Source organism: Eumetopias jubatus, unplaced genomic scaffold (assembly GCF_037043125.1).
Source record: "Eumetopias jubatus isolate StellerSeaLion01/CBP00866 unplaced genomic scaffold, mEumJub1_p1.0 scaffold_10, whole genome shotgun sequence".
Classification (NCBI taxonomy): Eukaryota; Metazoa; Chordata; class Mammalia; order Carnivora; family Otariidae; genus Eumetopias; species Eumetopias jubatus.
Genome location: NW_028274816.1, coordinates 19,801,296 through 19,814,624, shown reverse-complemented (window position 1 = coordinate 19,814,624; position 13,329 = coordinate 19,801,296).

Sequence of the window (13,329 nt, the reverse complement as noted above, 5' to 3'; positions counted from 1 at the left end):
AGACAGCAGGAAAACTTAGTCTTTGCAGCCTGCCTTCTGTTGCTTGTTCTATACCTGAGGTAATAATGCCTCCCCAGTAAACACCAGCAGGGAAACAGTTAAGCATTGTGTGGTATATTTCACTCCAGGAGGGCAGTTCAGTGTGTGATTGAACATTCCATCATCATTTGCCATCTCAAATTGCCCATAAGAAACCCCAACATCTAGATGTGGTGTTAGAACAAAGAAGGCTGGTTACTTTGCATTGTAGGCAGTGGGCAGGAAAATTTGAGCGAAGGCATTAGGATAAATGGCATGATTGGAGAGATGATAGAGAGGGAGATTTTTCATAGACAGCTTTTGTTGGTCATTTTTTCTTTTTAATGTACAAATGCCATATTTTGTAGGGGGAAGAGCAAAGAGTCAAGAAATGTGGTCTTGAATCCCAATTTCCTTTGATGAATACAGCATTCACCCTAGCATCTTTCTGCATGTATATGACAGTGTGGAATACACATAGATATTCAAGAAATAATGTTTTTCCTACCTGAGGAGCTGGAGTCAAATTTTCCTTTTAGGGTAAAGGTAAATTATTTCCAATGATTTCTAACCTTCGTCTTCTTTTTTTTTTTTTAATTTATGCTATGTGCATGACCCAATGCTATGATTTTATGGCTATTAGTTCATTTAATCCCAACAAATAATGCCTCAAATAAGTATTATAATGCCCATTTTAAAATGAAGAAACTGAGGCTCAGAAACTGAGTTTACATTGGTCATAGTGTCAGTATATTTTGAAGCCAGTCTTCCAGAAGAGGATTATTTAACTCAAGGGTTGGGTAAGACAGAATAGGGGTGTGGTCAAGGTCATTGGTTACCTGACCAGGTTGAATTTTGCTGCTACCACATTCCATCTTGCTAATGTCAGATTTACTTTACCTCTCTAAGGCTTCGTTCTCTTACCTGGAAAATCAATATAATGAAAGCACCTTTCCCACAGAGTTTTGTGATTACTACATGAGGTAATATATGTCATGCACTAAGTAAAAGGCCTGACACAGAGTAAATACATAATAATTGGTTGTTACTGTTGTTCCCATTACACTATCAGGGTACCTGCAGCCTCAGTTAGGGAAATAAACCTCTTCTCCATGAATCTTATACTGGAGGCTCTACGTTTAGGTGACTCATAGTTAGAAGACTATGTACATTTTCCCTGACAGATATGATAAGGCCATCATAGTAGGAAATGAGAGTAAAGGATGGTGTCCAAGGAAACTTAGGTGAAAAATGGGGAAGACTCATTGCCTTCTGCACTGGGCAATGCATGCAAGAGAGAAAAGTCAAGGACTTTTCCCAAGTTGCTGGGTGAGTCAAGCTGTTGGCTGGTTTGCCATTAACCAACATGGCTAAATATCTGGAGGACGAAGCAAAGGAGGCATGTCTGTAGAGACCTCTTCTCTAAAAGGGTATATATCTAAGAACCATTGTCTTGTGGAAATATTAATAAAAACTCCCCAACTAAATTTATGTTTTATTATAAATAGAGAACAATTAGCATCTGGCACCTAAACCATGGCAGGAGTTGCTCTGAGAGACTCAGGAGAAAGTACCTATGGTTCAAGGAGTCTACTACATCATACACTCTGTTCCTGGAGCCATGGACTCAGTGTTCGTATTTAATACTGAACCAAAATTCACTATAAAGTTCTTAGGTATCAGTTTGCAAAAGCCCTCATATAATTAAATCAGATTCACTTTTGCCCTGCAAATTAAAGGCAGAACAAGGTCAAGGTGTAAATCAGGCTTGATCAGAGCAGTCTTCTAATGAAAGCTACAACTGTGTCCCTGCCCTCTGTGTAGTGGTGAACATGAACCAAAGCCCTTTCTTTGGTTGGAAACTTAAAAATGATGCTGAAGTCTGAGCAGGCTGAAAGAATGGATGAAGAAGCACAGAACCATTTTTTCAAATCAAAAATTTCTCAAGTGAGGGTTTTCCTAAGAGACTGTCTTGGCCATTGTTCCAGAAAGGCACTTGATTTGCATCTTTAGGGCAAATGTTGGACTTGAAGGATGGCTGGCTAACAGGCCAGGAGAACTGATTGTGTGCCAAGCATAGCAGGTGCTGGGTTCAAAGATTCAGTGATTCAAACCTATTTATTGATCCTCTTCAAGATGCCAGGCATTGATATCCATAGTGGGATGCAGGTCTTTGCTTTCATGGAACTTCTGGGGGGAAACACACTAGTGAATAAAATGCCCTTGCCAGGGCATCTAGATGGCTCAGTCAGGTAAGCATCTGACTCTTGGTTTTGGCTCAGGTCATGATCTCATGGGTCATGGGATCAAGCCTTGCATCGGGCTCTGGGCTCAGCAGGACGTCTGCTTGAAGAGTCTCTCTCTCTCTCTCTCTCCCCCTCACCCCACTCGATCTCTCTAATAAATAATTTTTTAAAAGATTTTATCTATTTATTTGTGAGAAAGAAAGCACAAACAGCAGGCAGAGGGAGAAGCTGGCTCCCTGCTGAGCAAGGACCCCCCCCCCCATGTGGGACCCAATCCCAAGACCCTGGGACCATGACCTGAGCCGAAGGCAGACGCTTAACCGACTGAACCACCCAGGCGTCCCAAATAAATAAATCTTAAAAAAAATAAAATGTAGCCCTTGCCTTCCCTGAGCTCAAAGCTTGAGAGATGTTGAGCTTTCTAGCAACAGCAAGGAGAGGCAGCAACCATCTTGATCTAGTGCACAGGTTTTGGAATTAAACAGACATGGTTTGAGCTCTAGATCTACCAGTTATTTGCTCACTGATATTGGAAAACTTACCTTAATTCTCTGAGTCTGAGGACTCTCACAAAAGGCTACCAGGAAAGGCATGTGAGCTATTCTGGGAACAAGCTGATGCATGGTATCTGCTTCATATTACGTATTGAATAAATTACAATGTCATTAAAAATGGCCTCAAGCAAGTTATTTAACCTCTCAGAACTTCAATCTCCTTATCTGTGAAGTGGGGATAAAAATCCCTCCTGCAGGGTTGTGAGAAAGATTAAATTTGGTACTTTCTGTAAGGTACCTAGCCACGACTGGAGTTCAATAAATAGCAAGGATAATTGTAAGTATTAAACAAAACACAAAATGCTATAAGCTAAATGCTCCAGAGTCAGCGTTATTTGCCCCTCTACAGACTGTGGAAAGTTTAGAAGGGGATTTTTAAAAGTCGGCAGACTGGAAAGTTCTTTAGAAAATCATCTCCCTGGGTGTCGTTAAAGATATATTTTGATGAGGACATAAACAATTCACAGACCAAGAAATTGTATTTCCCTTGTGGTAAGTGTCATCCAAAAATCTAATGGGAAAAGGACTGCAGCAGACATTCAGAACACGTCCACTCAGAGAGTAGCAAGTTGTAATAAAAATCACTATCTGAGGTTGGAACTGTTTGGGGTTTTCTTTGAGAGGATAGAAAGGGCCGTTTTTTGACATATATACCTGTTTCTCAGAAAAGCAATATTAAGTAACTCCCACTTCCATTTCCAAGAAAGCAAAAGAGACCCTTTTAGCAGCTATCATTTATGAGTTGGAGATTTTTCATTAAATGAATCCTGTTACTGCAAACCCACACGGGGTCACTCCTAGCAGGAGCAAAAGCCTGAACAGACTTGGGGGTCTCAGGGGCTGCCCACCCAGAGGGGCTTCTGCCATCACTGGCTCCCCCGGTTACACAGGGTGGTCTGGGGCTCCTCTCTGTGTGTGGCTCTGAACGCACATCTCTCTCCCCCTGCCCTGCCTGATTCCCTTTGTCTCTGCCTTTTCTGCTTGTCATCTTTCTCACTGGTCCACTTCCCCTTCTCTCTCCCCCTGGGCCTCTGGGCACCTCTGTTTCTTTGCCTGCATCCCAGTCTCTGTCTCTGACACAGGCTCTTTATCTCTGACTGTCATTTTGTTTCTCTGTTAGCCACTCAGTTCCTCTGTCTCTCCCGGGTGTTGTCTGTCTTTTCTTTTTTCTCCTGTTTTCTTTCCCCAGGATCAGTCTCTGACAAAGTCTTTTTCATTACATTTTTCTCTCGGCTTTTCAACCTTTCCCTTTTTCTCTTTGGCTCTATTTGTTGGTTTTTTTGTTTTGTTCCCCAACAACCTGTTCTTTCTCTTTATTTCCACCTCTCTGCGTGTCTTTTAATGTCTAACTCATTCTTTCTACTTTCCTATTTCTGTGTTTCTATTTCAGGCTCTTTTCTTTTTCATTCTCTCTCCCCCTCGTCCCTCACTCACTGTATATTTTTCTTTTTTTCTCTTCCCCTGCTTCTCTCTCTGGTTCCTCATGCTTCTCACAGTTTTAGTGTGTCTCATTTTCTCTCCCCTCTCAGAAGACACGCACACGCACGCACACGCGCACACGCACGCACACGCACGCACACGCGCACACGCACGCACACACACGCGCACACACCACTCTTTCCCTTCCTGCGTCCTGACCTGGTAGACCTCCTCACAGAGAGCAGGCTGTAAATTTAAAGGGGCTCCATAACGCCACGGGGTGTTGTTTGGTTTATGGTGCCTTCATGAAATCACAGACACATATTTCATTCCTGCAGCAACTTCTTTCTCGTTGAGTCAGCATCGCACTCGGCACCCAGACTTCTGCAGTGTAGCTGCCCTCCACCCACATTTCTAAGACCCCCAGGCCCAGCACCGCGGGGGACCTCCTCCCTCTGCACTGGAAGGCCTTCCACTGCTCAGTCCCTAAACCAGACCTGGCTCGGAGGGCTTCAGGGTAGCCTCGACTTAGCCAAGCCAAATTAAACTGAGATTGAAAGAGTCCATGATAATAAATAAAAAGAAGCCTTATTTTTTTAAAAGGGTGGGGGTATCTGCTCTAAGAAGGTAAGCTGCCTCGCAGATGGTTACTCCCTGGGAGATGGCAGTTGGAAAAATGCAGGCAGGCTGGGGTCCCAGTCCTCCCACCCACTTGGGGACTCTGCCTTTGTCAATCTAGGTAACATTTTCACTGGCACTTGGCTCTGATAGCAAAAAGGTAGGTTCTGACTTCAGAAGAAGGGGGCTGGGACCCTTTCTCCACCCCCATTATGAGCTATTAAGCCTGGACAATTTTCTTAGTTGATTTTGAGTCTCATTTTGATCAGCTGCAAAATAAATTCGAGATTCAAGCCTCCATTTATTGAGCAGACCCCACATATCAGGACGTGTGCTTGGGACTGTTGTACATTTTCCCTTGTAAAGCCATTCTCTCCACTGACCTCTTGGCCAGCTAGGATCACTGAATGGTTTCTCTGGCAGGCCCTATTTCCTCCTTCAAGCGTCAGCATTAATGTTGCCCTTTTTGCCAGGAGATCTTCACGAAATAGATCCTTCCCCTTTACACTCCATCAAAGCAATGTGTTTATTCTCTTTTAAGGGCTTTGGCAGTTTATAGTTACATATTTATGCATTTGTTTACTTATTTATGGCTCACTGGCCTTAATGAGACTAAAAGCTCCATGTGGGAATGAACCATTCTCCATCACACACCCAGTGCCTCCCACAGTGATATGGAAACTGAGGCAAGAGGAAATGAAATGAATTCACCCGGGGACACCCATCCTGAAACTGGTGGCAGTGCAATGGCTCACGGGCAGTCATGTGCAAACTCCCTCCTCACCATCTTGACTGATAACATTTGCCACCCAGAATCCATACAAGGAACAAATGAGATGTTATATATGCCAAGGGCTTTGTAAATTGTGAAGCCTTGGGAAAATGTTATTTTTTATAAATCAGGAAGGTTAAGCCAGATCACCTTTCAACATCTACAATTCCTTAAAGTAGGCAGGTGTTTATTTGAATCTTAAGCAAAAGTGAAAAGAGAAACAAACTGAGGGTTGCTGGAGTGGGGCGGGGAGGGCTGAGGTGGCTGGGTGATAGACATTGGGGAGGGTATGTGCTATGGTGAGCGATGTGAATTGTGCAAGACTGTTGAATCACAGACCTGTACCTCTGAAAAAATAATACATTATATGTTTAAAAAAAAGAAGAAGATAGCAGGAAGGGAAAAATGAAGGGGGGGAATCAGAGGGGGAGACAAACCATGAGAGACTATGGACTCTGAGAAACAAATTGAGGGTTCTAGAGGGGAGGGGGTGGGGGGATGGGTTGGCCCGGTGATGGGTATTAAAGAGGGCATGTATTGAATGGAGCACTGGGGGTTATGAACAAACAATGAATCATGGAACAGTACACCAAAACAAATTATGTAATATATGGTGATTAACATAACAATAAAAAAATTTAAAAAAAACTAATGATGTAATATGTGGTGATTAACATAATAAAAAAATAGAAAAAAGTGAACAGAGAGGACCAGTTTTTGTTACTATGGAGGTCAAGAAGCACCAATTAAATATGTTTAGCCCTAGAAACTGATGAGTGGTAAGACCCTGCAGGGGCTCTACAGATGTGCAGAGAGCTCTGTCTCCTTGGGGGTGCTCAGCAATGCTTTGAATTCTCTGAAATTGAGAGAAGATTTCCTGTGGCCTAGACAAGCATGCCAGGCCCTGCAGCCAGGTGACAGTGGATTTCTTCTTCCCCATTTGCATTATGTGATACTAGAGGGTATCAGGGAAATTTCTTTGACTTCCATTGTCAATAGGGTTGTAATTATTATTTGATTACTGCAATTTAAGACCCACATCAAGTGCCTTCTTTTTCCTTCAGATATTAAACAATTCTCTTTGACACCTGATAAGTCACGGGCACCTGTTTTTCTCAACTTTTTGAGATGTCTCAAGAGATTTGGGGCTGGGATTCCTCGATTTGGTGTATTATCAGGTTAATGAGGGGGTGACTTCAAGCCTTTCTTGGTTCAAACTTTGTTAGAAAGAAAAGTAACAACTACTGTATTTCTCATGCATAATATATTAGGTATATAAGGCATAATATTTTATATTAGATATATGAGTTATAATTAGAATTATAAATGTTGATGTTTACTGTGTGAAATAATTTGCTTGGGGTATTGTTGTAAGGATCCCAACAGCCCTCATGATAGATGTATTAAAAATGAGGTCTCTGAGGCTCAAGGAGATACACTGACTCATCCAAGGCTACAAGGTTAATAGAAATCAAAGATGGTACCTAGGCTTGGCTGACTCTAGATGGATGTTGAAGCTGACATTGCTATCTGCCACACTATTTCTATCTCTATTAGACTCTGAGCTCTTCAGACTATGAACTTTCCAATTAATTATTGTTTTTTATCTTAACAGTAATCCATTCCCTTTTTTGTTTTTGGTTTTCCACTGCCACTCCAGGCTACCACCACCTCTCAACTGTACTACTGTAACACCTCTAACTTGTCACCCTTCTCCTCCAATCCACTTCCCTCTATTTTCTCAAAGGTTTGCTCTCGCTTCAAACTATTTTAATTCTAAATGATGCTTCCCAATCCATGCCTGTGAGCATTAAGGACTGCTCTCTTTAATGCATATGTGGTTCTTCTCTAAGGGATTATGGCCACTCATAAGATTCCTGGTCCTCAGCTCTGCTTCAGCAGATCTCCTCTCTCCTCTGCTAATCTCACTGGACCTTGTCATCTCCCTTCCTTGAGAACTCTCCCTTCCAGGAGTCTAGGACCTGGACTTCCTCTTCCCAGGTAAAACCACTGATTCTCAGATTGTATGGGGTCTGAAATGGGTTGGGAAATATAAGGAGGTTCTCCATAGCTTAACTCTAGTCTCTGTTTGAAAAGCCTCATCAATAGGGAATTTAATACCTTCCCAAATAGTGCATTTTATCTGAACACACCAATGTATACTAACGTTCACACACACTCAGTTTTTTTTTTTAATGTTCTTGGTGTGCTAGCCACCCTCCAAATACTGTATATGCTTTAAATCCTCCCCCAAACCCTGCAAGTAAGTATGAATAAACTCACTTTACAGATAAGGAAACTGAGACTCAAAGAGGCAAAGTGAGTTGGCCAAGGTCCCAGGGTTATTAAGTGGCAGTGCTTGGAACCAAACCTGGGTCCCGCATATGATCCCCATTCTGAAATGCTTTCCAAATAAACTGTAACCTCACACTATACATCATTCCTGGGAAGGGCTCTGCATCTTTGCGCTTCCACAGCCCCTTTTGCTGACCTCAGCATGAATTGCATGGTCTTGGGTCTTGCCTCCTCAGTAAGACAAACATTCTTTGAGAACAGAACCTTTTGCAGACCTGTTTGCAATAAGCACAGGACCTAACAAAGTAGGTAAAAATAGGCATTTATTGATACATGCTAGAGTAGCACTGAGGTCATCTTGATCCATCCATGTTACATGGATTATCTCCTTCAACCTTTGCAGTAGGTACGAGATTACCTTTACCTTATAGATGATGAAAGTGAAGCTCAGAATTCTTCCCATGGCACTAAGACTGCATTTGCATGTCAGATCCCCACAGAACCTGCCTTGTACCTGTGTGATCTGGGTCAACCAGGAAGCAGCCCAGCTATTCTTTGACATTCACTGCCAACTCTACTTGAGAACAGGGCTCAGTCCATGCAATCTGATGAAGACCTGGACTTGGCTGTACTGAGCAACATGACTCTAGGTTTGAGGGCAGGTCACATGTGTACATTTCCACTTTCTCTCCTACTTACCATTCCCTATTTTTTTTCCTAACTATTGAGTTGGGCATACTGTTGCTCTACACGTGCCAAATGCCGAGTGTGTCTTTACACATATAGTTATACTTAAGCACTGCAAAAATCCAGTAAGGCAAATATTACATATTTGGAAACTGAGGCTCAGATAAAAGTGAGTTGTCCAAGGTCACACAGCTAGTGCCAAATGAAACTTGATTCAAATCTGGACATGTTGATTCCTGACAATGTTAATTTCCCATGATGTTCTGTAATGCATTTCTTTTCCTCCTGTCCCTGCTGCCTTACAGAAATAACATACAAATTGGACCTCAGAAACCCCATCAGGGCTTTCTCTCTCTGGCTAAAAGAAGCAGAACTCTGAACCTGGATTCAAGTCTGAGTTTTGCTACTATTAGAATGTGAGCTTCCAATGAAGGCTCATTTCCCTTGGTTCAGATTCCACGGACATATAATTTAATAACTACTATATATTAGAAAAGTCCCTATTCAATCCTTACAACAGTCCTGTGAAATAGGGGTTATTATTATTTTATAAATCAAATCAAATAAAAATAACTGGATGACAGTTATCAGAGTACCTTCCTCCCAGCATTGCTGTTTCTACTAATGAGATAATAAATAGGGATGTGTTTTACACAGGGAATGGGGAGTGCAGGTATTGCAGTTATACAGAACCTGTAATTGAAAGAGTGGATGTTTGTGACCTTGACTTTGTCTTTCAACGTCTTAATTGGAATGTAACCATTGTGGTGTTCTGAGAGGCAATGCGATGCTGGGACACAGACAGGACCCAGGGGATGTGGATGCGTATAGGATGGGTCCTAGGGAAGCCATTGCAGGGGACAGGAAAAAGACTCCAGCCACCTGAGTGCAGGAGTCTGTTGTCCTTTCTGACAATGAGATGGAGACAGTAGGGTCTGAGCTAGGACCCCTGTCTCCATTTACCCAGGTGTGGCTTGGGCAATGATCAAAGCAACAGCTCCTGAATCTCTGCAGAAAAAACTTGCTTTCACTTATGCATGAGAAACCAATGAGCCTTCCTGGGGTATTTTTCTTACAGATTTCCGAGCCTGGCTATTGGCTTTCTGTCACTTCTTTCAGGCCTGATTAACACAGTATAAAATTGAGGGGTTTTCAGCCATTCTTCAAAGAGGAAGAGTCAGTTTTCTTTGCTTTCATTCTGAAATAAGCAATTGCATTACCTCCGTCTGAATGGAGGCTGGGGATGCAAGGAGTTGGGATCAATACATGGTGTGGGGGAAGGCAGAAGCTGAAGCACCAATGGGCATGGCACACTGCTCAGTCCTTGACCCAAAGGAATATTAGAGGGGCAGTCAGTGACTTGTCTGAGGCAAAATGGTGACACTGGTCCTGGAGGATGGGGATTATAACCATGGTGACTGCTAACATCTATTGGGCATTTACAATGTGCTGTGTTAAGTGGCATGAGTATCTCATTTAATCCTCACAAAAACCCTATGTAGTAAGCACTGTCATTGTCACTGTCCCAACTTCATAGATGATGGAATCTGAGACTTGGAGGGGTTAGTGAGTTGCCTGAGGTAGCCTGACTGGTGAGGGAGAGAGCTGTATTAAATCCCAGTCTATGAAAGCCAGACCTCCTCTCTTGATCAACACACTCTATGCGTCCAGGGTCGAAGCCAGAGGAACTTCCTAATTGGGCCTATTAGCTTAGCCTATCATTCTGGGAGATAGATGGAGGAAATCTCGAAGACTCAATAAAAGTGTCTTCCTTTGGGGCCAAGAAGCAGTCTTTCTCGCTGATGAAAGTCTAAATTCAAAAGTCCCCACGGGGTTTAGCGTGGTGTGGGGGAAGCAGCACAGAAAGATGGAGGGCTCAATTTGTATCCCAGCTCCATTTACTACCTTAGGACTATGAACCAGTAACCTGACCTCTCAGAGCCCAGTGAGGGTGGTGATACCTATCTGTCAGCAAAGTGCCTGACCTATTATAGGTAATTAATATCTGTTGGCTCCCTTCCTTCTTTCTGGCGGCCCAGATTCCCTGGGGTCTCTGAATGTATCTATGAGTCCATCCTCTACTTTCCATTTTCCAAAAAGCTTGGCAAAACACATGCACTCGTGCAAATAACCTGTGGGGGAAGAGACTTGAAACTGAGATTCGTTGCTCTGGGTTGGAACTATATCAGTGGTTATATCCTGCTGAAGAGAAACTCCACTTAGCAGACAGAAAGGCTTATGATGAGATATTTAAGCAGGAAAATGCATTCAGTTTGTAAGAAAAGTTTTCCAGCATCAAACTTATGGGAAAATATAAGATTCTTGGTGAAAAGTTTTGTGAACTCCTGCATGGGAATTCATCTCATTCGTCATGGATCAGCTCTTCCCACTTTCCCCAGCTCCCACCTTCTTTGGACATGCTACCCTTCTGCAGAATGCCCAGGTGAGACACACAATAATTACCTCACCACCTCCTTAAACCAGTTTAGCCATCCTGCCTCCTTACACCAGACACATTAAGAAAATCCACCTATGAAGTAAATGACCTTGGAAACCTTACCATTTCTGTGATTTAAATACAAATAAATTGACCAGGGTGCCTGGGTGGCTCAGTTCGTTAAGCGACTGCCTTCGGCTCAGGTCATGATCCTGGAGTCCCAGGATCGAGTCCCGCATCGGGCTCCCTGCTCAGCGGGGAGTCTGCTTCTCCCTCTGACCCTCTTCCCTCTCGTGTTCTCTATCTCTCATTCTCTCTCTCTCAAATAAAAACTTTAAAAAAAAACAAATAAATTGACCAGTTTGCAAATGGTCAAAATGGTAGCACAAGAACAGATTAACTAAGATCTGAGCATTGACTGAATTAATCTTTTGTGAAGACGGGCAAGGCAGGATTGACACAGTCTTAAAACAGTTGACCTTTGCCCCACACCAAAGCTGTTCATCACCTCATGCCTACATCTACAGAGGCTGTTCTCAACACTAAAAGCACATTAGAATCACCTGGGAAGCTTTGACAAATCCCCATGTTTAAGCTTCTCACCAGATGACATAAATCACACTCTCTAGAGGTGGGACTCAGGCATCTGTATTTTTGTTTAACTTCTCAAATGACACCAATGCACTGCTAAGGTTGAAAACTGTTGTTTCATGGAAAAAAGACTAGAATGATTCAGAAGAAAAATGTTTGTCCTAAACCCCTCACTCACCCCTTTCCCATGACTCTGCCATGGAATTTCCTGTTAACACCAACTCCTTAAGAACCTTGATCGAATTTTCATGTGGCTTCATTTCTGAGGTCTGGAGCATTTCAGGATGAGAGCTAGCTGGCCAATGATGTGTGTGTTCACTGACAACAATTCAACAGCTTTTCTTGGTGTGTTTGAGCTCAAAAAGTTGAAAGATAAAGACCTCACATTAAACTATGGGGTCTTGCTCTATCTCCTTCAATCTCCCCAGGCTGATAAATAATGGATAATGAAGAACAGTGCTATTACATGCATAAAGCACTTGGCATCTGCCTCCAAGACACCACTTTCCATCTAATCTGAGGTCCAGTTCAGCATAAAATCTGTTTGGTGGTAAGGCCAGGTCCTTGTGGAGGGCTCTTTGATGCTGCCAAGTTATTCAGTGGAAAAGGGAAAGAACTCAACTCTAGAATCAATCACAGTGTTGGTTTCTAAAGGCCAAAGGGCTAGGTTGGCATGGATGGAGTTTCTCTTCTGCTGTAATAGCAAGACATGTGGAATCTACCTAGTTCTGAGGGGCAGACCAGGAAAGCTTCTCATAGAGTCCCATATAAAATTGAGTTCCTTAGAGATCTACTGTTGTGTTTCTCTCTTTATATCATGCATCACAACCATCAAAGCCTATATGCTTGTTTGTCTCCTTCCAGTGGAGCTTAAACTTCACAGAGGTGGCACCATTTCTGCTCTATATCACTTGTGCCTAACACAGTACCTGGCATATAGTAGGTATTCACATACTGGTTGAATGGATACTAAAGGTGCAAGGTGTAACACCTGCTTTACACCTGTTTCAGCACGTTTTGTTTCATTAGCTGTACATTCTATATAACTTTTAGGGAAATTAGGTCCTCTGAAAGGTGAACAGGCAGCATGGAGTTGGAGGCCATATTTCCTCTTCATTAGAAATGTCATCTGGGAAACAGTGTAATTCCCACTTGAGCACAGACCTGTGCAGCTTTGGAGAAATCACACCCTCGGCTTTCTGAACAAAAGAGGGATTCCATTCCAACTGCTCTGATCATATTGATGTTTCAGTGAGTCAATGTACTAGAAGAGGCAGACCCATCAGTAAGCCTGGCATGTAGCAGTGGGCATTTTCTGCATGGCGGCATAAGCTGATATGGGAGAACCAAGGACTCAAACACATGAAATCTCAAGTGCAGTGTGGGCTTTTGGGTCAATTACTTAGCCTCTCTGGGTCTCAGTTTCCTCATTTTAAAAATAACCATGTTTAAATTGATACTTTATTAGGACTCTTGTAAACACAGTGTTTCACAAAGTATGTTCCACAGAGAATTAACTGGTCCAATGCCTTATGGATAAAGGGTTCTATTTGAAAATAAGTTTGAGAAACACCACACACTCTATGCTTCTTGATCAAGATTCAACAACAAGTATTTATGGAAGGTTTGCTTATGTATCACACAGGATACACCAGTGAACCAAAAAGACATAAATTCCTGCCCTCATGAGAC